Source organism: Anas acuta, chromosome 2 (genome assembly GCF_963932015.1).
Source record: "Anas acuta chromosome 2, bAnaAcu1.1, whole genome shotgun sequence".
In the NCBI taxonomy this organism is placed as follows: domain Eukaryota; kingdom Metazoa; phylum Chordata; class Aves; order Anseriformes; family Anatidae; genus Anas; species Anas acuta.
Genome location: NC_088980.1, coordinates 95,931,785 through 95,946,550, shown reverse-complemented (window position 1 = coordinate 95,946,550; position 14,766 = coordinate 95,931,785). Strand labels below are relative to the sequence as shown.

The 14,766-nt window shown below is 50.8% G+C and overlaps 2 long non-coding RNA genes across 3 annotated transcripts; both read left to right on the top strand.

Moving 5' to 3' along the window:
- The first annotated feature begins 7,304 nt into the window (after nt 1-7,304).
- On the top strand, nt 7,305-9,248 carry LOC137851777 (uncharacterized). 2 transcript variants are annotated; one of them, XR_011093459.1, is made up of 3 exons: nt 7,305-7,591; nt 8,183-8,352; nt 9,083-9,248. It is a non-coding gene; the product is annotated as an uncharacterized lncRNA (long non-coding RNA). The 2 variants fall into 2 exon arrangements; XR_011093460.1 differs by having other exon boundaries at nt 8,183-8,364.
- A 691-nt stretch (nt 9,249-9,939) lies between these two features.
- LOC137851776 (uncharacterized) lies at nt 9,940-11,010 on the top strand. Its single transcript, XR_011093458.1, has 3 exons — nt 9,940-10,026; nt 10,385-10,589; nt 10,673-11,010. It is a non-coding gene; the product is annotated as an uncharacterized lncRNA (long non-coding RNA).
- The last annotated feature ends 3,756 nt before the right edge of the window (nt 11,011-14,766 follow it).

Genomic DNA, 14,766 nt, shown 5'->3' with positions numbered 1-14,766 from the left:
TTGTTGTGAATTTTTCATTTTAGTATTCTGTAGTTTGTGTCAAGCCCTTACAGAAGGATCAAGTTTGGGACTTTGCTCAATGATGGAGCTGCACAGAGTGAGAACAGACCCAATGTACGGGTGAGGGCCTCTGCACGTTCTCTTCTTCCTCCAGGCGATCAGCAAATAAGGGGAGACAGAGAAGAGTGTGCTGTGGTCCTCCCACAGACCGCAAGTCCTAAAGCATAAACAAGAGGCTTAAGAGTACCCCTGTCATGTTAAAATTCAGGACAGCAATGGACTGCACCACATGGGCTGGCCTGTCGAGTAGTGTCTCAGGCTGTGGTGTATGAAGAGGCACTCCATCTGCTTTCAGGGTAGCAATTGCAGTGGGCAAGCTGCCTGACCTTAACATTGTTCATTCCATTTTTCACCTGAGTTTTGCTGGTTTCCCACGATTCACTCGTGGTCTAGAAAAAAAGAAGAAAAAAAAAAGAAATTAAAAAAAAAAGGGAATTGGGATCAAAATAAGAGGATTTCCTTTCCATTAATTCCATGTTCTTAACTTGACAGATTTGATTATTGACTTAGAAGGCAAATATCTGGCCAGACTGCAAGACTTGTGCTCGCAGCGTGGGACAGCGCTCGTAAAGGTGATTCAGGGTAGCTTCTGGAGAACAAGACGTCAGATCTCCAAAACAGCTTCCTTTGTGCTAATGTAGGAAGGGCGAGTAAGAGTAAAGGTAAGAGTCCAGGTACCGTAAGAAGCGGAAAGTGTGAAGGAAACTTCCTTCTGGCTGATACAGCTCCATATCTAGTTGTCAAGTATGAAGAGAACAGTTCTAAGTTTCTTGGGGAGAGGTAAAAAAGAAGAGACTGTGAGATTGTCAAAAGAAAAAGTGGGATTAGCTATTGCAGGAAATCATAGGAACTGGAACTAGAGACTGGGAGAGTGCTTCAAGCCAAGACAGAAACATTTTAAACCTAAACCCTAGGAGTTGGATGAACCAAGAAATGAACACATTTTGATTATGGAGTCCTGCCCAGTGTTATCTTGGGAAACATGGTTTCCACCTCAAATGTATCTGGGGCTTGAAGTTTTCCTAACGCCCTTCTCTGTGTATTCCCTACTGTTTGGTAAGCGCTGAGGTCACACTGCAGACAGCAGCACATCCTCTCCCCACTACTCAGCTGTCTGTTTGCACAACACGCCTAGCAACAGAATGGCTTGGACACAACTGCGCCTAGGAGCGAGTTCGTTCAAGCTGGTGGACAGCATAACCTTCAAAGTCCTGTTTCTGTTCATCACAGGCTGGTACAGTACCATGTCACATTCGATGACTTTGCAGCATAGATGTCAGGAGTGCAGCTTGGGATCACCTCCTTCTACTTCGAGTTCAGTTGGAAGGGATGAGCAAGGAATTTGTCCTGGGTGGACGGAATTCTGTTTCAAGTCTATTTTCTAACACTCTTACAGAGCCTTCTCTGTGCATCGGCCTGTCCTGCCAGCTCTGGTGTGAGTGTGAAGCTGTGGCAAGAGGGGTTTCCCGTTCCTATTTGACCTGGTGGACACCAGCTTTCCTAGGAAATTGCTGATGTTGCTGAGGAGGCGGCAGTATCAGAGGCCTTGTTGATGAAGGTACAACAAGCTGGGGAGGCTTTGGCATTTCTGCACAATGCTGCTCCCTGACTGTCACTCCAGACTCAGATTTGGAAAGAAGCAAAGCAAGCTAGAGGAAAACTGGATGTCCAGGTAATTTTCGTTTCTTTCTTGTTTCATTCTTCACTTGTAAGAAAATCTAAGTCTTTAAACCGTTTGTTTGAAAACACAGCTTTATGGAAATGCTTCTGGGTGTGCTCCTTCGCCTTGTTTGGAACCTGCTTCACCTCGCTTCAGCTAGAGGACACCTATGCTCAAATTTATGCTTCCCATGAGAAAGCGGTGTTCTTTCGGTATTCTTTTCTGTGATGGTTGCAGGTGAGGTTGACAAGAGTTGTCAGTACGATTCTTCGTTTCCTTTGCAGTATCCAAAACTCCGTATTACAGCGGATCTTCTCCTCTGATCCGAAAAGCTTCACAGGCCAAAAGAGAATTGAGATGAAGAAGGAAATAGAGAATGCAGACCAATATTTCCAATTACCACCCGTAAGTATTGGGAAGGAATCGGGCGCAGTTCTGTAGTGGTAGAAGTTAATAAAAGTTAATCAAAGTTAATAAAATCCTGATCGTGCACTTGAAGGCAAGCAATGCTAGAAAAACAAAGAAGGCAAGGCCCTGCTTAAGGGCAATCTTCAGGCTGCTTCTCGATCAGCAGCTGATTTGCTTCTTCCACACCCTCATCTCCACTTGCTTAGAAGTTGTGAAGGTCGGAAGCGCACTCCGTGGTTTTCATCCCCTCTGTGTATCTTTTCCCTGACAGCAACTTCTGTCTTGGCTCTTCACATCCAGCCAGAGCAGTTTCTTTGCCTCCGCAACCTGCAGGCTGTCCTCTCGTGTGTACCTGCAGTGGACTGAGGGTAATGCTTGTAAGGCACACAGATGCTGTATTCACTAGCACTTTGAGAAAAGAGAGCACGAAGCTAACCTGCGCAGCAGTTTCTTAGGTTTCTGGATATCTATCTATCTATCTCTCTGCGCATATATTTCATTACTTATTTACTTATTTAAAGATCCTTTACATATAGTAGATCCTTTAAGAAAGCTTACTTGTCCTTCTCCTTTACTTGTTTTTAACGTTTACTTTTCTAACCAATCCTTAATGTTACACCATTGGATTTATTTAGTTCTCAGTCCTCAGAAGTTCTCAAAGCACATCAGTGATTTCTCTAGTTCTCAATCTTTCCATCTGCATTGAGACCTCTTCTCTCAATTTAGGTATTAGGTGAAGAAGAACACTGCAACCAGCTGAAGCCGGATCAGCATAGATGCTTCTGTGCTAGGAAGTAATTCAGAGTGCTTCCATGGTGTACTTTAGACAGATTTCCTCTGGTCCTCTGGACTCAGCATCCCCAAGGGATATTTCAAAGCTCTCTGAAGGACCCGTCATTATCTCTGACACTGCAGCCTCCATTAGGAAGGGGTAAATATTCCTTGCCCTTGTGCAAAGGAACTACTCAGTTAGCTGTTTCTAACCCAAATCTCTTTGTTGTCTTCTATTGACAGACACCACCCGGCTAGCCAAGCTAAACCACTGAAAATGGAAGGAGTGGGACATCTTCAAAAGCCTGCTGCTGCTTCTAAGCAGAACTGCGCTGTAGGTGGGGACACAGCAAGAGGACACGTCCAGGCCACGGTGGAACTGCAAGGCACCTGTCCGAGCCACAGAACGAAGTCAGCGATTGCCAGTTGGAGACTGTTGCTCGCCTAGGGACACAGCAGCTGGAGCGCTTCTGGTTGCTGCTGATGGGTTCCCGTGAATCAGCCAGGGATAGGAGCTATGAGAACGACTGAAGCGATCTGAAGATACCTGAAAGAAAGAAAAGAGGAGGGAAGAAGACAAGAGGGGAGGGAAGGGGAGGGAATAAAAGGAAGAGAGGGGAGGGGAGGGAAGGGGAGGGAAGGGAGGGGAGGAAAGGGCAGGGGAGGGGAGGGAAGGGGAGGGTAGGATAGGGTAGTGTAGCATAGCATAGTGTAGGGTAGCGTAGCGTAGTGTAGTGTGGTAGAGGGGAGGGGAGCGTAGGAGAGTATAGGGTAGTGTAGGGGAGTGGAGTTTAGGGGAGTGTAGGGTAGGATAGGGGAGGGGAGCGTAGGGGAGCATAGGGGAGGGGAGCATAGGGTAATGTAGGGTAGTGTAGCGAAGGGGAGTGTAGGGTAGTATAGGGGAGGGGAGTGTAGCAGAGTGTAGGGGCAGGGAGCATAGGGGAGGGGAGGGCAGGGGAGGGGAGGGCAGGAGAGGGTAGGATAGTGTAGGGGAGGTTAGGGGAGGGTAGGATAGGGTAGTGTAGCATAGCATAGCGTAGGGTAGGATAGCATAGCGTAGCGTAGCATAGTGTAGCGTGGTAGAGGGGAAGGGAGCGTAGGAGAGTATAGGGTAGTGTAGGGGAGCAGAGTTTAGGGGAGTGTAGGGTAGGATAGCGGAGGGGAGTGTAGGGGTGTGTAGGGTAGTATAGGGGAGGGGAGTGTAGCAGAGTGTAGGGACAGGGAGCATAGGGGAGGGGAGCGTAGGGGAGGGGAGTGTAGGGAAGCATAGGGGAGGGGAGGGGAGGGAAGGGGAGGGGAGGGCGGGGCAGGGGAGGGCCAGGGAGGGGAGGGCAGGGGAAGATAGTGTAGGGGAGGTTAGGGGAGGGTAGGATAGGGTAGTGTAGCATAGCATAGCGTAGTGTAGCGTGTTAGAGGGGAGGGGAGCGTAGGAGAGTATAGGGTAGTGTAGGGGAGCGAAGTTTAGGGGAGTGGAGGGTAGGATAAGGGAGGGGAGCATAGGAGAGCATAGGGTAGTGTAGGGGAGCGGAGCTTTGGGCAGTGTAGGGTAGGATATGGGAGGGGAGCGTAGGAGAGCGTAGGGGCGGGGAGCATAGGGTAATGTAGGGTAGTGTAGCGAAGGGGAGTGTAGAGTAGGATAGGGAAGGGGAGTGTAGCAGAGTGTAGGGACAGGGAGCATAGGGGAGGAGAGGGGAGGCGAGGGGAGGGGAGTGGAGGGGAGGGGAGGGGAGGCAAAAGAGGGGAGGGGAGGGGAGGGGAAGCAAAAGAGGGGAGGGGAGGGGAGGCAAAAGAGGGGAGGGGAGGGGAAGCAAAAGAGGGGAGGGGAGGGGACGCAAAAGAGGGGAGGGGAGGGGAGGCAAAAGAGGGGAGGGGAGGGGAGTGCTACCATAAATAAAGTTGCCAAATACATGACATTTTGGATCTGGAGCCAAATATTTGTGTTGTTGAAGGGATGCAAGACACAGACTCCTGATGGCTCTTGAACAGGAGGCGTTTATTGCCCTTTTTCACTCCTCCATGTCCTCTCCCCGTAGCCCCACGTGCTGTCCACGCACCCGAATCTATCCCACAGTTGGTCAGAGACCCTCAGGCACGCGCCTGGAGCCAGCCAGCAATTGCCCACTGCCCAAAGGTCCTCTTTAACACTGTAGCCAATTCTGGATCTCAGCCTTGCTCAAGTTTTTGTTTCTCCCGCTTGTTTCCTCATTACCTTGAATTCAGGGACCTGCGAAACAGCGCGAAGCCACCTGAAAATTCCCTCCCCACACGTTGCCATTCATTCCACAACCTGATTTATCGCTGCCAGCCGCGCCTTGCACAGTGCCATGAAAGGTTGGGCGTGCGCAGAGGTGGCTGAGGATTTTCAGAAAGAACTTTCCTTAGGAACTGCATCAAGACTTTTGCTGGAAGGCAAAAGATCGGGTGATTGATTAACATCGGGATGGCAGCTGAGCAAGGGAAGCATCTTCCAGACTTCCAAATATTGCCTGTAGACAGAACTACAACTCCTCTGCTCTGCGGTTAGGAGTTTCCGTCACCTGCTTAGGAAGCAGAAGCAGTAACATGGGATTTAGAGGATCCAGCTGAAGCATCAGTGCCAGTTAGAGGAAACCAGTTAGAGGGTTTGAAGAGAGTTTGACCGGTTTTCCAAGGAACATGTACTAGTGCTGCATCTATATGCATAGAAATATCTCTACAGCTGGCTTGTATCAGACATAGAGTGGCCCTCAGGACTAGGGAAGCGGTTGTCCCTCTGTGCTCGGCTCTGGTGAGGCCGCACCTCGAGCACTGTGTTCAGCGAAGACCTCGAGGTGCTGGAGCGTGTGCGGAGAAGGGCTCTGAAGCTTGTGAAGGGTTTCGAGAACAAGTCTGGTGAGGAGCGGCTGAGGGAGCTGGGCTTGTTCAGCCTGGAGAAAAGGAGGCTCAGGGGAGACCTTCCTGTGCTCTACAGGAAGCTGAAAGGAGGCTCCAGAGAGGTGGGGATCGTTCTCTTCTCCCAAGCCCCAAGTGACAAGACAAGAACAAAACCCCTTAGGTTGTACCAGGGGAGGTTTTGGTTGGTTATTGCGAAAAATTTCTTCACCGAAAGAGTTGCTCTGGTGGGTTTACGTGGCAAGGTTTTGGTAGCAGGGGGCCATAGGGGTGGCTTCCGTGAGAAGAATCTAGAAGCTGCCCCACGTTAGAGAAGGGCTCCCCTGCTGGCCAGAGCCAAGCCAAGAAACGATGTCGCTTGTTCCTCTGTGAGAGCATATTGAAGAAAGGAGAACAAAAATAACAAAACAAAAGCTGCTTCACAGGGAGAAAGAGAGGAGAAGCAGCCCTGCAGCCCCCCAGGGGAGTGCAGCAGGAGGCAGCAGCAGTTCCCCTGCAGGCTGTGCAAGGAGAGGCCCCCGGTGGAGCAGGCTGTCCCCCTGCAGCCCATGGGTCCCCCATGGAGCAGATCTCCACGCTGCAGCCCCCCCGTGGGTGGAGGAGCCCCCGGTGGAGCAGGTGGATGCGGCCTGGAGGAGGCTGCGGCCCACGGAGAGCCCCCGCAGGAGCAGGCCCCGGGCCGCAGCTGCAGCCCCCCCGTGGAGAGGAGCCCCCGCAGGAGCAGGGGGTCTGGGGGGAGCTGCCGCCCAGCCGTGGGGGACCCGTGCTGGAGCAGTTTGCTCCTGGGGGACGGATGGATGGAGCCCGTGGGACGGAGCCGTGTGGGAGCAGTGCTTGAGGAGCTGCTGCCTGTGGGCAGCCCGTGTGGGATCAGCTGGGGAAGGACGGCATCCCGTGGGAGGGACCCCATGGGAACAGGGGCAGGGAGGGAGCGAGAAGGAGCGGCGGGGACAACGCTTCAGGGACTGAGCGCAGCCCTCAGTCCCCTGTTTCCCTGCGCTGCTCAGGAGGAGGAGGTGGAAGAGGGCAGATGGGGAGAAGACGTTTTGGGTTTCTTTCCTTTGTTTCTCACGTGTCTAGTTTGTTGGTAGTAGGCAATAACTCTTACTGTCTCCCTATGCTGAGTCTGCTTTCCCCTTTACAATAATTGTTGAGCCATCTCCCCGTCCTTATCTCAGCCCTTGAGCCCTTTGCACCGTATTTTCTCCCCCTTTCCCTTGAGGAGGGGGAGTGAGAGAGCGGTCGTGGTGGGACTCGGCTGCCCACCCGATTCAGACCAGCGCAGTTGCAAAGGACTGGAAAAGTTTTCCGAAGAAACAAGATGTTTAACAAGGAAGTGCATAGTTTCCTTATTAAGGCTTCCTGGAGAATTGGGGTTTTTTCCTATTCCCAAATCAGAGGAAGGGAATTGTTGATTTCACCTTCTTACATGGAAATAAAAGGTGAACTGCTCTACAAGTACGGGCAACATATCAGAATCAAGCTCTTTTGGTCTGTAGTCACAGTCCTTCCACAGATGTAGGGGAGCAGGGAATAATTTTTGAACTACCCTAATTCAAGTCAGTTTGGGCATAGTGGTACTTCTCTAGCTGTTTCTGAGACATACGCGTTAGCAACAGAGAGTGTTGTGCCGTCACTGGGAGGCGCCTGCGGTGATGACTTCAGAAACAGACCTGAATGATGTCACCACAGCACTTTGGGAACAGCTGCCTCTGTGCACGTTTAGCCGGGAGGGACAGAGAAGGGTGCTGGATGTGATGAAACCACGTGAGGATTTGTGCATGTCACCTTGAGGTGCACAGAGAGGGCCCATGCCCTTCTGTAAGTGTTTTGATGCTCGGCTGGGGAAAACAGGGTGGTTTTGTTGTGAATTTTTCATTTTAGTATTCTGTAGTTTGTGTCAAGCCCTTACAGAAGGATCAAGTTTGGGACTTTGCTCAATGATGGAGCTGCACAGAGTGAGAACAGACCCAATGTACGGGTGAGGGCCTCTGCACGTTCTCTTCTTCCTCCAGGCGATCAGCAAATAAGGGGAGACAGAGAAGAGTGTGCTGTGGTCCTCCCACAGACCGCAAGTCCTAAAGCATAAACAAGAGGCTTAAGAGTACCCCTGTCATGTTAAAATTCAGGACAGCAATGGACTGCACCACATGGGCTGGCCTGTCGAGTAGTGTCTCAGGCTGTGGTGTATGAAGAGGCACTCCATCTGCTTTCAGGGTAGCAATTGCAGTGGGCAAGCTGCCTGACCTTAACATTGTTCATTCCATTTTTCACCTGAGTTTTGCTGGTTTCCCACGATTCACTCGTGGTCTAGAAAAAAAGAAGAAAAAAAAAGAAATTAAAAAAAAAAGGGAATTGGGATCAAAATAAGAGGATTTCCTTTCCATTAATTCCATGTTCTTAACTTGACAGATTTGATTATTGACTTAGAAGGCAAATATCTGGCCAGACTGCAAGACTTGTGCTCGCAGCGTGGGACAGCGCTCGTAAAGGTGATTCAGGGTAGCTTCTGGAGAACAAGACGTCAGATCTCCAAAACAGCTTCCTTTGTGCTAATGTAGGAAGGGCGAGTAAGAGTAAAGGTAAGAGTCCAGGTACCGTAAGAAGCGGAAAGTGTGAAGGAAACTTCCTTCTGGCTGATACAGCTCCATATCTAGTTGTCAAGTATGAAGAGAACAGTTCTAAGTTTCTTGGGGAGAGGTAAAAAAGAAGAGACTGTGAGATTGTCAAAAGAAAAAGTGGGATTAGCTATTTCAGGAAATCATAGGAACTGGAAATAGAGGTTGGAAGAGTGCTTCAAGCCAAGACAGAAACATTTTAAACCTAAACCCTAGGAGTTGGATGAACCAAGAAATGAACACATTTTGATTATGGAGTCCTGCCCAGTGTTATCTTGGGAAACATGGTTTCCACCTCAAATGTATCTGGGGCTTGAAGTTTTCCTAACGCCCTTCTCTGTGTATTCACTACTGTTTGGTAAGCGCTGAGGTCACACTGCAGACAGCAGCACGTCCTCTCCCCACTACTCAGCTGTCTGTTTGCACAACATGTCTAGCAACAGAATGGCTTGGACACAACTGCGCCTAGGAGCGAGTTCGTTCAAGCTGGTGGACAGCATAACCTTCAAAGTCCTGTTTCTGTTCATCACAGGCTGGTACAGTACCATGTCACATTCGATGACTTTGCAGCATAGATGTCAGGAGTGCAGCTTGGGATCACCTCCTTCTACTTCGAGTTCAGTTGGAAGGGATGAGCAAGGAATTTGTCCTGGGTGGATGGAAATCTAAAGTCTGTTTTCTAACACTCTTACAGACCCTTCTCTGTCCATCGGCCTGTCCTGCCAACTCTGGTGTGAGTGTGAAGCTGTGGCAAGAGGGGTTTCCCATTCCTATTTGACCTGGTGGACACCAGCTTTCCTAGGAAATTGCTGATGTTGCTGAGGAGGCAGCAGTATCAAAGCCCTAGATTCTGAAAGCAGCAAAGCAAGCTAGAGGAAAACTGGATGTCCAGGTAATTTTCTTTCACTTTATTTTTCCATTCTTCACTTGTAAGAAAATCTAAGTCTTTAAACCATTTGATTGAAAACACAGCTTTATGGAAATACTTCTGGGTGTGCTCCTTCCCCTTGTTTGGAACCTGCTTCACCTCGCTTCAGCTAGAGGACACCTATGCTCGAATTTATGCTTCCCATGAGAAAGCGGCGTTCTTTCGCTATTCTCTTCTGTGATGGTTGCAGGTGAGGTTGAAAAGAGTTGTCAGTACGATTCTTCGTTTCCTTTGCAGTATCCAAAACTCCGTATTACAGCGGATCTTCTCCTCTGATCTGAAAAGCTTCACAGGCCAAAAGAGAATTGAGATGAAGAAGGAAATAGAGAATGCTGACCAGTATTTCCAATTACCACCCGTAAGTGTTGTGAAAGAATCCGGTGCATTTCTGTAGTGGTAGAAAGTTAATAAAGTCATGATCGTGCGCTTGAAGGCAAGCAATGCTAGAAAAACAAAGAAGGCAAGGCCCTGCTTAAGGACAGTCTTCAGGCTGCTTCTCGATCTACAGCTCATTTGGTTGTTCCACACCCTCATCTCCGCTTGCTTAGAAGTTGTGAAGGTCGGAAGCACACTCCGTGTTTTTCATCCCCTCTGTGTATCTTTTCCCTGACAGCAACTTCTGTCGTGGCTCTTCACATCCAGCCAGAGCAGTTTCTTTGCCTCCGCAACCTGCAGGCTGTCCTCTCGTGTGTACCTGTGGTGGACTGAGGGTAATGCTTGTAAGGCACACAGATGCTGTATTCACTAGCACTTTGAGAAAAGAGAGCAAGAAGCTAACCTGCGCAGCAGTTTCTTAGGTTTCTGGATATCTATCTATCCATCACTCTGCGCATATATTTCATTACTTATTTACTTATTTAAAGATCCTTTACATATAGTAGATCCTTTAAGAAAGCTTACTTGTCCTTCTCCTTTACTTGTTTTTAACGTTTACTTTTCTAACCAATCCTTAATGTTACACCATTGGATTTATTTAGTTCTCAGTCCTCAGAAGTTCTCAAAGCACATCAGTGATTTCTCTAGTTCTCAATCTTTCCATCTGCATTGAGACCTCTTATCTGAATTTAGGTATTAGGTGAAGAAGAACACTGCAACCAGCTGAAGCCGTATCAGCATAGATGCTTCTGTGCTAGGAAGTAATTCAGAGTGCTTCCATGGTGTACTTTGGACAGATTTCCTCTGGTCCTCTGGACTCAGCATCCCCAAGGGATATTTCAAAGCTCTCTGAAGGACCCGTCATTATCTCTGACACTGCAGTCTCCATTAGGAAGGGGTAAATAGTCCTTGCCCTTGTGCAAAGGAACTACTCAGTTAGCTGTTTCTAACCCAAATCTCTTTGATGTCTTCTGTTGACAGACACCACCCGGCTAGCCAAGCTAAACCACTGAAAATGGAAGGAGTGGGACATCTTCAAAAGCCTGCTGCTGCTTCTAAGCAGAACTGCGCTGTAGGTGGGGACACAGCAAGAGGACACGTCCAGGCCACGGTGGAACTGCAAGGCACCTGTCCGAGCCACAGAACGAAGTCAGCGATTGCCAGTTGGAGACTGTTGCTTGCCCAGTGACACAGCAGCTGGAGCGCTTCTGGTTGCTGCTGATGGGTTCCCGTGAATCAGCCAGGGATAGCAGCTATGAGAACGACTGAAGCGATCTGAAGATACCTGAAAGAAAGAAAAGAGGAGGGAAGAAGACAAGAGGGGAGGGAAGGGGAGGGACTAAAAGGAAGAGAGGGGAGGGGAGGGAAGGGGAGGGAAGGGAGGGGAGGAAAGGGCAGGGGAGGGGAGGGAAGGGGAGGGTAGGATAGGGTAGTGTAGCATAGCATAGCGTAGGGTAGCGTAGCGTAGTGTAGTGTGGTAGAGGGGAGGGGAGCGTAGGAGAGTATAGGGTAGTGTAGGGGAGTTGAGTTTAGGGGAGTGTAGGGTATGATAGGGGATGGGAGCGTAGGGGAGCATAGGGGAGGGGAGCATAGGGTAATGTAGGGTAGTGTAGCGAAGGGGAGTGTAGGGTAGTATAGGGGAGGGGAGTGTAGCAGAGTGTAGGGGCAGGGAGCATAGGGGAGGGGAGGGCAGGGGAGGGGAGGGCAGGAGAGGGTAAGATAGTGTAGGGGAAGTTAGGGGAGGGTAGGATAGGGTAGCGTAGCATAGCATAGCGTAGGGTAGCATAGCGTAGCGTAGCATAGTGTAGCGTGGTAGAGGGGAGGGGAGCGTAGGAGATTATAGGGCAGTGTAGGGGAGCGGAGTTTAGGGGAGTGTAGGGTAGGATAGCGGAGGGGAGTGTAGGGGTGTGTAGGGTAGTATAGGGGAGGGGAGTGTAGCAGAGTGTAGGGACAGGGAGCATAGGGGAGGGGAGCGTAGGGAAGCATAGGGGAGGGGAGGGGAGGGAAGGGGAGGGGAGGGCAGGGCAGGGGAGGGCCAGGGAGGGGAGGGCAGGGGAAGATAGTGTAGGGGAGGTTAGGGGAGGGTAGGATAGGGTAGTGTAGCATAGCATAGCGTAGTGTAGCGTGTTAGAGGGGAGGGGAGCGTAGGAGAGTATAGGGTAGTGTAGGGGAGCGAAGTTTAGGGGAGTGGAGAGTAGGATAAGGGAGGGGAGCATAGGAGAGTATAGGGTAGTGTAGGGGAGCGGAGTTTAGGGGAGTGTAGGGTAGGATATGGGAGGGGAGCGTAGGAGAGCGTAGGGGCGGGGAGCATAGGGTAATGTAGGGTAGTGTAGCGAAGGGGAGTGTAGAGTAGGATAGGGAAGGGGAGTGTAGCAGAGTGTAGGGACAGGGAGCATAGGGGAGGAGAGGGGAGGCGAGGGGAGGGGAGGGGAGTGGAGGGGAGGGGAGGGGAGGCAAAAGAGGGGAGGGGAGGGGAGGGGAAGCAAAAGAGGGGAGGGGAGGGGAGGCAAAAGAGGGGAGGGGAGGGGAAGCAAAAGAGGGGAGGGGAGGGGAGGCAAAAGAGGGGAGGGGAGGGGAGTGCTACCATAAATAAAGTTGCCAAATACATGACATTTTGGATCTGGAGCCAAATATTTGTGTTGCTGACGGGATGCAAGACACAGACTCCTGATGGCTCTTGAACAGGAGGCGTTTATTGCCCTTTTTCACTCCTCCATGTCCTCTCCCCGTAGCCCCACGTGCTGTCCACGCACCCGAATCTATCCCACAGTTGGTCAGAGACCCTCAGGCACGCGCCTGGAGCCAGCCAGCAATTGCCCACTGCCCAAAGGTCCTCTTTAACACTGTAGCCAATTCTGGATCTCAGCCTTGCTCAAGTTTTTGTTTCTCCCGCTTGTTTCCTCTTTACCTCTAATTCAGGGACCTGCAAAACAGCGCGAAGCCACCTGAAAATTCCCTCCCCACACGTTGCCATTCATTCCACAACCTGATTTATCGCTGCCAGCCGCGCCTTGCACAGTGCCATGAAAGGTTTGGCGTGCACAGAGGTGGCTGAGGATTTTCAGATATAACTTGCCTTAAGAACTGCATCGAGACTTTTGCTGGAAGGCAAAAGATCAGGTGATTGATTAACGTAGGGATGGCAGCTGAGCAAGGGAAGCATCTTCCAAACTTCCAAATATTGCCTGTAGACAGAACTACAACTCCTCTGCTCTGCGGTTAGGAGTTTCCGTCACCTGCTTGGGAAGCAGAAGCAGTAACATGGGATTTAGAGGATCCAGCTGAAGCATCAGTGCCAGTTAGAGGAAACCAGTTAGAGGGTTTGAAGAGAGTTTGACCGGTTTTCCAAGGAACATGTACTAGTGCTGCATCTATATGCATAGAAATATCTCTACAGCTGGCTTGTATCAGACATAGAGTGGCCCTCAGGACTAGGGAAGCGGTTGTCCCTCTGTGCTCGGCTCTGGTGAGGCCGCACCTCGAGCACTGTGTTCAGCGAAGACCTCGAGGTGCTGGAGCGTGTGCGGAGAAGGGCTCTGAAGCTTGTGAAGGGTTTCGAGAACAAGTCTGGTGAGGAGCGGCTGAGGGAGCTGGGCTTGTTCAGCCTGGAGAAAAGGAGGCTCAGAGGAGACCTTCCTGTGCTCTACAGGAAGCTTCAAGGAGGCTCCAGAGAGGTGGGGATCGTTCTCTTCTCCCAAGCCCCAAGTGACAAGACAAGAACAAAACCCCTTAGGTTGTACCAGGGGAGGTTTTGGTTGGTTATTGCGAAAAATTTCTTCACCGAAAGAGTTGCTCTGGTGGGTTTACGTGGCAAGGTTTTGGTAGCAGGGGGCCATAGGGGTGGCTTCCGTGAGAAGAATCTAGAAGCTGCCCCACGTTAGAGAAGGGCTCCCCTGCTGGCCAGAGCCAAGCCAAGAAACGATGTCGCTTGTTCCTCTGTGAGAGCATATTGAAGAAAGGAGAACAAAAATAACAAAACAAAAGCTGCTTCACAGGGAGAAAGAGAGGGGAAGCAGCCCTGCAGCCCCCCAGGGGAGTGCAGCAGGAGGCAGCAGCAGTTCCCCTGCAGGCTGTGCAGGGAGAGGCCCCCGGTGGAGCAGGCTGTCCCCCTGCAGCCCATGGGTCCCCCATGGAGCAGATCTCCACGCTGCAGCCCCCCCGTGGGTGGAGGAGCCCCCGGTGGAGCAGGTGGATGTGGCCTGGAGGAGGCTGCGGCCCATGGAGAGCCCCCACAGGAGCAGGGGGACCTACACTGACAGGTGAACTTAAAGGAAATAATACAGAAAAAAAACAGACACGGGCTGTATGGATAGCATGCAGACAAGGATCCAAGACCTCATTTAAAAGAAAACTAGGAAAAGCTGCAAAGAGGTCTGCAGAGAGCAAGAGCCTGCTGATCCAAATAGTGTGCCTGGGGCACTCTGCCTGGGCAAGGCTGTGCTGAGAGGTCCCCAAAATTCAGAATAAGCTCTGTGTCCTGAAAGGCTGTGAACTGGCAGAGCTCCCCTTATTGCTCATGTACTGACGAGCCAGGGTGGGGGGCCAGCTGCTGCCCACATCATCCTGGGGTGTGCAAAGATGCAGGCCAAGCAGGACAGCACTGGCCACACAGTCAGTGCCCGTGCTGATCCTCTGGCAGGTTTTGTTGGGGTTTTTCCTCCACTTCTGCTTCACCCCAATGCTGTGCACATTTTGTCAGTCTCTCTTTGTTTTTGACGAACAGCTGCAGAAACCTTTTGAAAGGATGGATGCTTGCAGTCTTTGCCCCTGCTTTAGCCTGAACACAAGACTGCGTCAGGCGGAGCAGTTTTGCTCTCTCAAAAACTGATCAAAATCCCACTAGAAAATTGGGAAACCCGGCTGGGGTTGAAGCCCCGGCAGGTGACCGAAGTGTCCTGGTTTATGTGCGGTAGGTGGCAGCGTTGCTCTTCGCTTTCCAGCCCATCTGGGTTGAAAAACTCACAGACAGGAGGCTGAGCATCCTTTTTTTGGGGCTGGGATACCGCCAACCTCCGTACGGTGTAATGCAATTTATGCGGCGATAGTTTTTGCTCTAAGCGTAATTTTTAATATTC